This window comes from Triticum urartu, chromosome 2A, assembly GCF_056163025.1.
Source record: "Triticum urartu cultivar PI428250 chromosome 2A, HENAU_Tu73, whole genome shotgun sequence".
Lineage (NCBI taxonomy): Eukaryota > Viridiplantae > Streptophyta > Magnoliopsida > Poales > Poaceae > Triticum > Triticum urartu.
In genome coordinates this window covers 90551402-90565259 of record NC_141874.1, presented here as the reverse complement: position 1 = coordinate 90565259, position 13858 = coordinate 90551402, and the positions used below count along the sequence as shown (strand labels likewise).

The 13858-nt window shown below is 45.8% G+C and overlaps 1 pseudogene across 1 annotated transcript; it reads left to right on the top strand.

Moving 5' to 3' along the window:
* Positions 1-8233: 8233 nt before the first annotated feature.
* LOC147983989 (DEAD-box ATP-dependent RNA helicase 52A-like) lies at positions 8234-13270 on the top strand (annotated as a pseudogene). The gene is made up of 7 exons (XR_015615788.1): positions 8234-8544; positions 10366-10449; positions 10781-11023; positions 11383-11550; positions 11645-11764; positions 12236-12766; positions 13079-13270. The product of XR_015615788.1 is annotated as a DEAD-box ATP-dependent RNA helicase 52A-like (transcript).
* Positions 13271-13858: the final 588 nt, after the last annotated feature.

Here is a 13858-nt window from a genome sequence, read left to right as displayed (position 1 = left end):
TACCGGAGTACCGGGAGGTTACCGGAACCCCCCGGGAGCTATATGGGCCTTAGTGGGCCTTAGTGGAAGAAGAGGAGAGGCGGCCAGGGCTGGGCCGCGCGCCCCTCCCCCCTAGTCCGAATAGGACAAGGAGAGAGGGGGCCGGCGCCCCCCTCCTTCTCTCTCTCTCTTTTCCACCTCGCAAATCCTATTCCAACTAGGATTGGGGGGGAGTCCTACTCCCGGAGGGAGTATGACTCCTCCTGGCGCGCCTCTCCTGGCCGGTCGCACCCCCCCCCCTTTGAGCCTTTATATACGGAGGCAGGGGCACCCCAGAGAAACACAAGTTGATCCACATGATCATATTCTTAGCCGTGTGCGGTGCCCCCTTCCACCATAATCCTCGATAATTTTGTAGCGGTGCTTAGGCGAAGCCCTGCGACGGTAGTACATCAAGATCGTCACCACGCCGTCGTGCTGACGGAACTCTTCCCCGACAATTTGCTGGATCGGAGTCCGGGGATCGTCGTCGAGCTGAACGTGTGCTAGAACTCGGAGGTGCCGTAGTTTCGGTGCTTGATCGGTCGGGCCGTGAAGACGTACGACTACATCAACCGCGTTGTGCTAACGCTTCCGCTGTCGGTCTACAAGGGTACGTAGATCACACTCTTCCCTCGTTGCTATGCATCACCATGATCTTGCGTGTGCGTAGGAATTTTTTTGAAATTACTACGTTCCCCAACATCTGTTTCACCCCAAAAACGGCGCAAACTTGGGCCGGGGATGGGTCGAAAGCGGACAGAAAACGGACAAAAGTCCGTTTGCGCTCGCGCGCTGGGCCGTCTGGTTTGTCCCTTTTGCACCAAACGGACGCACCCGGACAGGATGGGGTCGCGCGCTGAAGTTGGCCTAAATCTTGACCTTCATGGGTGCCTTGGAGCTCCAAATGTGACCGGTGTGGATGTCATCGATAGAGGAGAGTAGCGAGTAGGCACATCTTACCAAGAATGAGACGCCGTGGGTGAGGAACCTGGGGCGTGTCGCTGGTAACAACATCCTACAGCGAAGATATCGCAGTAACTTTAGGGCATGTACAATGGTTGATAAGATATTCTTATCTTAAGTTTTGCATGTAATTTAAAGATGACCAAAAAAAGTCTATAATGGGTCATCTCTTAGCCTTATCTTCAATAATTAGCAATTCGTAAAAATGTGACGAGACATATTATGTTAAAAGATCATCTCTTGTCTTCTCTTAAATAAGAGAAGACAAGTCTTTTCTTATGAGCTCTCTTTCCTCCACCTCATCATTGATCCTACATACCACTCTTAGAGAGTGTTTGTTTCCAGAGACTTATTGGTTTAGGGACTTAAAAAAGTCCCTATAAGTCTCATCTAAACCAAGTAGGAAGGACTTATAGGGACTTAAAGTGGACATTTGGGCTTATGAAATAAGACTCTCAAAGAGGGATTTGTAGGGACTTATAGTTGTAATATGGTCTTATAGAAACTTATAAGTCTCAGGAACCAAACAGGTAGGGACTTTTTAAAAACTTTAGACTTATAAGTTGAGACTAAAAAAATCCTAGGACTTATAAACCAAACAAAGCCTTAAGATAGCATCATTATACATATCCTTAGTCCATTATTTGTATGCGAATTTCAGCTCTGATCGTGCATCTCACTTTTTTCCGTAAAAAAGGCCGGTCGCCCCAGGTCACGGGTCAAGCACATAGGTCTGCGGGACGGGACCGAGCTAGCGCGGCACGGCAACCGCGTTTTACCCGGAATGGACTAGCAGGACTTCGTCGGACGGGCGCAGTCGCCAGAGCTAGCACCGTTCTGGACGCGAGTTATCGACCCGTAGGGAAAGGGCACCCGGCGCTTGTTTCCACGAAGCAACTCGCCGGCCCATTGTGCGCTCCGCATGAGCGGAAAATGTGACAATATCTGTTACTCCCTCCATTCGAAATTACATATTACAAAAATGAATGTATCTATATGTATTTTAGTTCTAAATACATTTATTTTTAAGACAAATAATTTCAAATGAAGGAAGTAACTTTTTTGAAGCCGCCTCCTGAACTCTGATCGATCGCCGCTGGCACGGGCCGGCCGGCCGGCGCGGAGCCCGCAATGTGTGCGTGTGTGTGGCTCGAGTCGTCATCCACGCTCGTGAGCAAATCCAGAGCTCCAAGGTGACCATGCATGTACAGTTGCACACCATGGGCAAATTTGACAAATTTAACTTGTGGACCAAATCAAATTACAGAATGAACTACTCGTGAAACTATTTCACGCGGCTGATCTTTTTGTATGACGCCCGACACAAAGGCGTCACACTACATTGTGCAACGCCTCACAGATAGGCGCTACACGCCTGGCCAACGTTGCATCCCAAACTGCCTAAAAATTACTAAGTCATTGTGCAGAGCCTACGAGCTAGGCGCTGCACTGTATAGTGTGGCGCCTAGCTCTCAGACGCTGCACTAGTGGTTGCACTACAAAATGAAGCAACCACTAGTGCAACGCCTAGAAGTTAGGCGCTACACTGCATAGTGTGGCGCCTAGCTCTCAGGCGCTGCACACTGACTTAGTAACTTTCGGATCACATGGGTGCGACGCAGGCCAGGCGTGTAGCGCCTATCTGCAAGGCGTTGCACAGTGTAGTGTGACGCCTTCGTGTCGGGCGTCACACAAAAAAATCAGCCGCGTGAAATAGTTTCACAAACAGTTCATTCTGTAATTTGATTTGGTCTATAGGCCAAATTTGTTAATTTTGCCCACACCATGAGATGAGACGTGCATGTCGTCGTACCGTGTCCAGTGATGAATGCCCGGTATATCTTGAACCGTTGCATTGCGAAGTTGATAATGGTTGGATGTTGACCAAACGGAAATCCGGTGGTGCTCCCGATAGCGTGCGCTCCTGCACGCGTAAAATAAAGTGTGAAGAATTCCAAACAAAAACTTTTTTTAGGATAAACGGCAAGTTTTTGTTTGAATTTTTTGATATTTCAAAATATGTTTTAAACACATTTAAAAACCAGGAGTGTGTGCCCCCATATGCCAAAACGCCACAGCGATATATAAACACTTCATGTAACTTCGAGCAACTCCAACGCGCCGACACATTTCGTCCGCGTGTGTCTGTTTGGGTCGCCGTGAACAGAAAAATCGGCCCAACGCGCCAACTCAAACGGACGCGCGTCCTTTTTTTGTCCGCCTGCCGACTCATTCCCGACCCAAATTTGAGGCTCATTTGTGTCGCCTCGAACAGACGCGCGCGACACGCCCCTACTCCTCCTCCTGGCCCGCCAATCGGTGGCACAACGACCATCATTTCTCTCCACTTTCCCAAAATCCTTCAGCCAGCTCACGCTCCCAGCCATGGTGGACGCGCCGACCCTCTTTGTCGCCGCCGTCCTCGCCTCCCTCGCCTCGTCCGGCCTCTTCTCCGTCGCCTCCTCCAAAGGGAAGCCACCCATGCCCGCAAGACCATGGCGCTGCCCAAGAAGAAGAAGCAGTTGACGCCCGAAGAGCGGGTCGTGCAGTCGGCCAAGAGGAACGGTTGGAGGCACGCGGCGGATGAAAGGGACGAAGCAGCGGCCCTCGCCGCCCTCTCCACCAGTGCACAGCAGGAGGAAACCAATGCCTGAGTCGCCGCGGCAATGAGGGAGGCCCTGATCTATCTAGGGTTAAACCCTGGCCAGTACGGGCTCGTCAGCGCCGTCGTGGCCGCGGCCAGCATAGGCTCGTCGGCATTTCCTCGAATGGTGCTGCCAGAGTTGCCGCGCATGTCTGCCACACAGTCGATTCTCGGCTTCCACGTCTACCCGCAAGCCTCCCGCTTCTCCGGGGAATGCTCACCGGAGGTGAGCGTGGTGGCGTTGTCCACGTCCGTGCCCGTATCCATCGACCTCAACACCACGCCGGTGGCCGGTGCATCATCCTCCGGAGGGGCGAAGAAACGCCTGTGGGAGATGCCAGCCGACAGGCTCCCCGGCGCCCGCAGCCTGTTCGACAAATTGCTGGCGACTGGCGTCGACAAAACAACCAACCATTTCATCATCGAGAACATCATATCCGAAGGTGGTGCAGCGGCTGCTGCCTCCGCTGGTGGTATCGCCGCGGCTGCCTATGATCCTGATAAGACCCAAAGCCAAGACGATCGAGGGCCATTCACACCGGTGACCTATGATCAAGTTGGCATGGACGATGCCTTCATGGAAGACCAGGTCACCCTGGGAAGCTTCCCGCTCGACCACGAGTTCCCGGAGGACTACGACCTCGAGGAAGAGGATGAAATGGACATCGAGGGGAGCCTTCATCCGAGGACGAGCTCGTTAACCGAGCCGGGGCAAAGCTGAAATGTAAAGAAAACGGACGAAGGCATACATGTCGTACGAGGACAAGCTCCTTTGTGAGTAGTGGATGGACATTGGGCAAGACCCCAAGGTCAGTGCCGAACAAAAGGCATCAGCCTTTTGGCTTCGTGTTCATCGTGAGTTCCATGCACGTAAGAAGTTTGCGCCATACCAAATGCAAAGCAAGCATGGGTGGGTGTCATTGTCAAAGCGATGGAGGGTGATACAACAAGAGTGCAATAAGTTTTATGCCACCCTTGAGAGCATCAAGGCATGTCCCGTGAGAGGCATCGGCATGAAAGATATGGTATACATGCGCCCCTCTTCGTATCCATCCCCATTATGCTTGCATGTCCATTTGCATATCCATTTGCCCATATGCTTCCATGCCATTCATTTGTAGGCATTCAAGGTCCAACATGGCGGTAAGTCCTTCATCCTCTTCAATTGTTGGATGGTCATCAACAGGGTGGAGAAGTTCAAGGCGCAATATGCCGCCCTCATGGCGCATGGGGGGAAGGCAGCCATGGAGGAGGTTGGGGAGGGCGAAAAGCCACGGTTGCGGGAGAAGACCAACTCCAAGAAGGATGATAAGCGTGATGCGGTGTCGATCTCCTTGCTTGCAACCGTGGATGGCATGATGAGCAAAAAAGGACACAAGGAAGGAGAAGCGCTGGCAAGACAAGGAAGAGCAAATGAACGCCTTCATGGATATCCAATGAAGGAGGCTTGAGATGGAGCCGGAGAAGCAAGGCATGATGCTTGAGATGGAGGCGGAGAAGTAATCCAAGACGCTAGAGATCGAGGCCGCCAATGTCAAGACCAAGGCGAAAGAAGTGGCGCTCGCTAGCATGATGATGGGGGTGGAGATCATGAAGGTGGACCTGAACACCGTGTCGCCGAGAAAGAGGCCATGGTTCAAAAAGACACAGTGGACATGCTCAGGTTCGACGACGAGTGATCTATGGCGGAGAGCGCCTTCCCTTTTTGTGTGTCGGCTAGTATGCTGACATGACCACGACCGAGATAGGGTGGTTGAATTCCCGCCTTTTTTATGTGCTGGCATGTGTGCCGGCTGCTGGCAAGTGCGCCAGCATGAACTGTGTGGTGCTTTTTTCGGAGGCTTACGTTATATGCCGGCCACTGGCATGAACTTTAGGCAATGGCATCGTCGATGGCATGATCAATGACTGTGGGCCTTTTAAATTTATGCGCAGACATAAAATGAGTCGCGTGCGTAGGATGAACGGCCGACGCAAAACAAAAACAGGGCGAACGCCGAGTGGACGGTCGACCCAAATGGACGAAAAACAAACAATACGCGCGTCTGTTTGATTCAGCGCGTTGGAGTTGCTCTTAGGCCCTGTTTGTTTGGGCTTTTGTTTCTGCTTTTGCAGCTTTTCTATTTTAGCCAAAAGCCATCACTGGTAGAAAAAGGGCCTATAGTCCCGGTTCGTAAGGGCCTTTAGTCCCGGTTCCTGAACCGGGACTAAAGTGTCGGTACTAATGCCCTTTAGTCCTGGTTCTGGATTGAACCGGGACTAAAGGGTCAGGGCATTAGTACCGACACTAAAGGGTGGTGATTACAGACTAGAGGTTAAAATAATTCAGAAGTTTGAAAATAAAAAAAAATTCAAAAAAAAATTTCAAAAAAAAATCATAAAATTTCCTTTAGTCCCGGTTGGTGTTACCAACCGGGACTAAAGGTGGAGCTCCACGTGGCCGCGCCCTTTAGTCCCGGTACTAAAGGAAATTTTATGATTTTTTTTGAAATTTTTTTTTGAATTTTTTTTTATTTTCAAACTTCTGAATTATTTTAACCTCTAGTCTGTAATCACCACCCTTTAGTGTCGGTACTAATGCCCTGACCCTTTAGTCCCGGTTCAATCCAGAACCAGGACTAAAGGGCGCGGCCACGTGGAGCTCCACCTTTAGTCCCGGTTGGTAACACCAACCGGGACTAAAGGAAATTTTATGATTTTTTTTGAATTTTTTTTGAATTTTGTTTTTATTTTCAAACTTTTGAATTATTTTAACCTCTAGTCTGTAATCACCACCCCTCATCACTTCTCAATTTATCCTCTAATCACCCCTCATCATTCCAAATCATCTAACTTCCCGAACGGTCACCCATCCTCCCACTCCCCCAGCCCGAGCACGCTTAACTTCCGGGTTCTATTCTCCCTCGCTCCAAGTCTGCACTTGTTGTTTTCCTGACAATTGTAAGATGTCAATCCTATTAACCTTCAGGAATTTTGCTTGAGCATGAAGTGACACATTTCACTGTTTGAGTTTGAAACTATTTTTTTAAAAAACAATAATTATTTAGTAACACTAATATTTCTTGAATAATTAGTTTGACCATAGTTTGACCACAGTTTGACCAGATTTGACCAAAATTGAAATAACTAAAATAATTATTTAGTAACACTAATATTCTAGAATAATTAGTTTGACCATTGTTTGACCACAGTTTGCCCACTGTTTGAATATTTTTCAATTTTTTCCACTCTAGATCTTAAAAGCCCCGTAACTTTTTTTCTATTAGGTTTTTGAGGATTTTGAAAATGTTTAACGGGGTTTCCCCCGTTAAATTCGGATGTAACTTTTCGAGTAGATGATTTTTCATATAAAAAACTTTTTCATCCGAGTTAGTATGCAAAAGTTATGCCCATTTTTACAAATTTCAGAGAGATTTTGCAAATAAAGTCAAAATTCACATTTGCAAATTTTCCCAACAACTAGACCACATCACATGAAAAACTTATTTTCTTTTATTTTTTTGACATTTCCATTATTTTCTTTTATTTTTTTTCAAACTGAAAAGGCGATCCACGGGGGGGGGGGGGGGGGGGGTAGAGTTTGAAAATGGGACCTTTAGTACCGGTTCGTGGCACGAACCGGGACTACCCCATTAGTCCCGGTTCGTGCCACGAACCGGTACTAAAGGTCTAATCTTTAGTCCCGGTTTGAGGCACGAACCGCGACTAAAGGTCATCGCACCCTTTAGTTTCGGTTCATGTCTTAAACCGGGACTAAAGGGCCCGAGTGAACCGGGACTAATGCCTCAGCCGCACGAATCGGGACCAATGCTCGCATTAGTCCCGGTTCTAGACTGAACCGGGACTAATGGGCTGACCCGGCCTGGACCATAGCCCTGTTTTCTACTAGTGCATAAAAGCTCCTAAATATATGTTTTTGGGGCTTTTATGACTTTTGATGAACCAATATAACAATATTTAGCTCCGAAAGCCATAAAAGCTCTAAAAGTGGCTTCTTGACCAAACTGGAAAAAACTGTAAAAGCAGAAGCAAAAAACCAAACAAACATGTCCTTAGAAATAGACACTCTCATGCCCACTATATTTAGCTACGATCTGTTAGATCTCAACGTCACCCCTGAGTACAAGGCAGCTTCTATAAATCTACTGATCCAACCCAAGAAAACATGAATGCAATCTCTGGAATAAATCTAACTTCCAGAAATTCAAATATCAACCTAAACATTTACGTTCTCGAAAGGAAGAAAAATGCCAGTTTCCATCCATACATAATACGGTTCAACTAATTTAGCAGTACTAGCATTTTTGATAATTCAACTGCTCAAGGGTCGATCAGTCAATGGTCATTTACCGACTCTCTACAGCTGTTAATAAAGCAGAGCGAAACCCCAGGCTCGCCAAATTTGTTTTGTTACACGTACCTGTTAATCTACCCCCTCTGTAGCTCCACCCGAAACTGCGAGCTCTGATTGGAGGGTATACAACCTTCGGGTACCCATAGCCCTCCCTCTGCGGTGTCAGAAAAGCCGTGGTGGCTTCCACACCACGCCCCGCGCGGGAAGCCCCCGCGCCGCGTCCACCAAAACCCCCCGCGCCGCCACCACGCCGCAATCGCACTCCTCCACCTCCGATCCGACGACCAGGTACCGCTACTACAGCCCCACGCCGGTGCAGCGCTACTCCATCCCGATAGTGCTGTCCGGGAGGGACCTCATGGCGTGCTCGCAGACCGGGTCCGGAAAGACGGCCGCGTTCTGCCTCCCGGTGGTGAGCAGGCTGGCGGCGGCGGCGGATGCGGAGCGAGGGCCAGGAGGCGAAGGGGGTCGCGGCGACAGGGATGCGTACCACTGCAACTACCACCGCTTGGCGAGGCCACTCGCTCTCGTGCTCGCGCCCACCAGAGAACGCGCATCGAAGGTATGGGGCTCGCCGTCTCTCGCGTTCAAAGTGCAGGAAGCATGCCTAAGCACCTTCGTACTTGGGCGTTTGCATGGCTGATCTCGTTTTGGTAGATTTTTTCTTATGAAATGTGTTGCGCTTGAGATCTCATAGATTACGCGTGTTAATTTCTTTTGCACCTTTGGTCTTTGGAGTGCATAATTGTCTCATTAATTTCTTTTGCCCTGTTATATTACACCAATTTGATAAGATTATGACGTTTGGTAGAACTGTGTACCTGTTTACCCCGTACAGTTTATTCATTTACTCAACTCTTTTCACATTTTATTAGTAGCATTTAATGTGTTATGCAGTAAATCTGTATGCCCATTCATTAATTTCAGTATCCTCAGTGTGCTTGTATTTCTAAAATAGTGGATTCTCCTCAGTCACATTCTTTTGACCAAACTTCTAGTAGCATTTTGGAGGTTCTGAATTAATGGATCTGTCACTTTCTTGTATGTGTCACTGTTGAGATCTTTCTATATTGCATTAATTATCGTCTTGTACAATTTGCAAAGTTTGGTACTACCTCCGTCTCGGTGAATAAGTCATTCGCGTAGTTCTAGGTCGACGATTTAACTATCTAAATATGTATTATATGTGATAAAAAATATATATTTAGAAACTATATCCGTGTAGAAATCTTGTGATATATTTTTCATGACATATACCACATATTTAATGCCTTAAATCGATGACCTAGAACTACGCGAATGACTTATTCACCTGGACGGAGGTAGTAATTAATCTCAGGGCATTGCGCTCTATTGTTCCTCACTGTGTCCGTGAGTGGATTTGTGTTGATATGATTTACAAACAACTTCATGTTTTTGCTTGCCTTCATCTGGACAACTATTAAGTTCTTGATTACCTCGTATATATGTACTTTATTTGTGATCTGGTAGCTACATACTCCCCCCGTCCCAAAATAAATGTCTCAACTTTGTATTAACTTTAGTAAAAGTTGTACTAAGATTGAGACACTTATTTTGGGACGGAGGGAGTATATCTTAACATTTACTTTCTCAGTTAAGGTTATGAATTGGCAAGGTAAAGGTGACTTTTCTTATTTCAGTGGGATGTAAAAATTGCATATCCACATTCTTTGGCTGATGTAAAATAAATGCAAGTTAATTAGCTGCTGTTTTGTAATGTTACCCATTCTTGATTAAAATGTATCTACACAGTTTGTGTGTGATAGTACTAGTATCGATTAGTTGCGTGTGTTGAAAACAAATACTCCCTCCGTCTCAAAATAAGTGTCTCAACTTTGTACTAACTTTAGTATAAAGTTGTACTAAATCTAAGACACTTATTTTGGGACGGAGGGAGTATGCGTTAGTTTCAGATATCTGGAGCTTCCTTTGTGTTCCATGGACTAGCTTCTCTTTTGTCCAGAAAGCAATTTTTCTTTTTTAATCATAGATGCTTATATCAAAGCTCTTATTTGTTTATGTGGGCATGTTAGGTTTTGGAATGGTTTACAGTTGAGATATTATTCTGCAATTCTGTCAATAAATAACTAGTAAGCGTGGTTGCATTTATTTTATTTACTAAATGTGGGAGTATGTTCTAATCACGTGAACAAAACCTGTGGTTTACTACTTACTGACAAATTTTACTGTTGTGCGTCATATATTTCTGAAATACTGATGCATACTTTGATTTCCCCCCATTCTTTTGAATGTTGTGTGTTACTTGCTATGTTTTGTGAGGGTTTGAGATGATGGGACCTTGATTCATTTATGTTACTGCTACATGTGGTAAGACTTCATTGCTAATGATATCTTGTTTTAGATTAATGAGGAAGCAAAGAAGTTCGCTCACAAAACTGGACTCAAAGTTAAGGGGGCATATGGAGGAACTTCAGTAATTCAACAGGTGATTGTTGATTGTATGCTTCTCTTTTTTCACACTGCCTTTTTTTCTCCATCTGTGATGGCTTCTCCAGCTTTAAAGTAGCTCAGGTGTGCAGAAATTAGTTTTAAATGTGTAGGATTAGAAAAGATAATTGAGAAGTTATATTTCACAATAGTTTGACATACTTGATGTAGCGCTCAAAGGTGATATGGGTCTTTTGTTGCTCGAGTATACAGTATTACATTGATGGATGCTTATCTCATCCGTCTTTTTTCCATTGCTCATCTTTTTATTAGAAAATGTCAGCATCGCTCATATAGTAATACTGTTTCTGTGCCTTTTTGTTTAGCAGCTATGTAATATAGCAGAAGGTGTCGATATTCTTGTTGCTACACCCGGGCGCCTTGTGGACATGATTGAAAGAGGAACTATCAGCCTGGAGTCAATTGAGTACCTCATAATGGACGAGGCTGACAGGATGCTGGATATGGGGCTTGAGCCTCAGATAAGGAAGATTGTTGATGGGATGGGTATGCCACGAAAGTCTGTGAGGCAAACTATTATGTTCAGTGCAACCTTCCCACCAGAAATACAGGTAATGAAATGCTAGTATTTATTTACCATATCATGTAAAGTAGGATTAAGAGTGGAATAACCGAATGTTTTCATGTTTCTGTTTTCCACAATAACAGGATGCTAACTACTAAGTTCCTTCAGTGTTAGAACATAGCAAAGTAGCAAGATAGTTTACCAAAACATCTTATAATTTGAAACAGAGGAAGAAGATAGCATTTAATTTGTTGATTTTTATTATTCCTCTCCAATGGACGACTGCATTTTTATTTGCTTCATGCTATCCATTTGGAAATATTTGAACTGATATACAGTTGATTGTGTCTGCTTTAGATATATTTGGCCAGTATCCAACTTGCTTTACTTTGCTTTTGTTTTCAGAGACTGGCTTCAGACTTTTTGTCAAAATACATATTAATCACTGTTGGGAGGGAGGGTTCAAGTACTGACCTAATTACGCAGCAAGTTGAGTTTGTCACTCACGATGAGAAAAGAACCCACCTGATAGATCTCTTACAGAAACAATCTTTCATTTCATCTGATGGCAAGGTAGAATTTGCTGTCATCTTGGATATAACAATTTAGTTTGCTCACTCTATATTCTGCAAGACTTGTTCTCATGCTATTTTTCTTGTTTGTACAGCCTCAGCAGCCTCTCACATTGGTTTTTGTGGAGACACCCTTACAAGCTCATTCGTTGTGTTATTGGCTATACAACAAAGGTTTACCTGCTACTGTTATTCATGGTGACCAAACACAGAAGGTAAATACATATGTCAGAACTCTTTTGTCCTTGCCTAACTTGTTTGTTAGAAGTGGCTTAGCTAGGAGTATGTCTGCTAAGATTTTAGCTAGTTTTATCTACCTCTTGTTCATTTGTTTTGTTATATAGCTAAATAAAATAACAAGTCTTATTGTATTAATTATAAGAGTATCAATGATGACTGTATGTAGTTGCTTTAGACATGTAATTCACATTCTCCGGAAGAGACAAAAACCTTTGCCTTGTATATTAAGAAAGAATATCTGTCAGACTATATTTATATGCCCGAGTTGCACACGTAACCATAACGTGTGCTCACAGATTGCTGTAATCATGCAAATAGATTATTTGTTACATGGCACTTCTTTGGCATTTTCTTAACAGTTGCTTGATCTATCTTTTCAGTAAATTTGTTCTGCATGTCATCTAGGATTTGCTGTTGACTAATATGTACATACATATTATCTGAAGGAGAGGGAAAGTGCACTGAGATCTTTCAAGTCTGGCTCGACCCCTATCGTGGTCACCACTGATGTAGTCGCGCGAGGCTTGGATGTCCCAAATGTTGCTCATGTCATCAACTACGATCTTCCCAAGAGCATAGGGGATTACGTCCACAGGATTGGAAGAACTGGGAGAGCTGGAAATCCTGGGAGTGCAACAGTCTTCACTGAATCCAATCGCCCAATAGCAAAGGAATTACTGGAACTGATGACCAAGGCAAAACAGAATGTTCCTACCTGGCTAGAGGACTACGCAGGGAAGCCATTCTATGGAGCTTTGGCGGAAGAGTCGGAAGGTCCAATGGCGATGGTGGCAGCAGCTTTGGCGGCAAAGATTGTCACGGCGGCGGCGACTATTCTGGCTACTCTGGCGGTGGTGGCGGTGGCAGGAGCTACTCTGGTGTTGGTGGTGACCGCTACTCCGGCGGTTTTGACCGCTACTCCGGTGGCGACCGCTACTCTGGTGGTGGCGGTGACCGCTACTCCGGTGGTGGTGGCCGCTACTTCGGTGGCGGTGGTGGTGACAGCTACTCCGGCGGCGGCTGTGATTGGAGCTACTCTGGTGGTGACAGCTACTTCGGCGGCTGTAGCAAGAGCTACTCTGGTGGTGGTGGTGGCAGATACTCCAGTGGCGGAGGCTACTACCCTTCCCACCCCATGGGCACGTCGAACATCATCGCCACTGGCTGGGACTAGCCGCGTAGCACCCTCGCCGCAAGTTGCGTGTGGCACACCTGATCTGAGCTCGGTGCCTGCTCGTCCTTTTTTTGTTGTTTAAGCGTACATTTAAATAAATGGTGCACTGGGGTAGATTGCAAATGTTTTGCTGGGAAAATGGGATTTCAGATGGATGTGGTGGTGATGATCAGACTCCACTTGGTGCTTAAAACTTGTTTGCTATATTATCTTTTAAGATCCGACCTTGCTATATATTTTGCATATGGAGTTTTGCTGGGCTTTGCCTGTGCCCCTTTTTGAAATAGTATGCTGAATGTTTTTTTTTCTTTTGCGTCTGTGCATCTACTGTGCTCCCTTACTGTTGAGAATGTTATGCATTCCCTCCATAAACTAATATAAGAATGTTTAGATCACTACTTTAGTGATCTAAACACTTTTATATTAGTTTACAGAGGGAGTAGTTCAGACCCAGTTGCTGTCAGCTTGCACATCTGTTTCTGCTCTGGGACTCCATTTTTGATAACTTCGAGCTGTTGGCATAAAATTAGTTGTCAATCTCTTGTAAACAATAATCAACCAATAGTTTTGCAACGGCAAGAAAGCATCTCTCCCGATTCCTGATAAGTTAAAAAAAAGCAGCCTGCTAACACCACTCGCAGGCGACCACAGACAGGGAGGTGTACGCCCAACCCGTGCACGCAAGCCAAAACGTACGCACCCAAGGCAGCGAGTGGGCGAACAACTGATCAACCACTTAGGGCATCTCCAATCGTTGGCCCCTCCAAGGCTTTGAAATAGCTCCTTCTAAGGGTTAATTGGCCATATTTTCACCGTGAGGACGATCGGGTTCCCAACTGCGGCTCCAAGTTGGCACCTAGATGCCCTTTTTCAAATGGAAAATTGGCTTAAATTC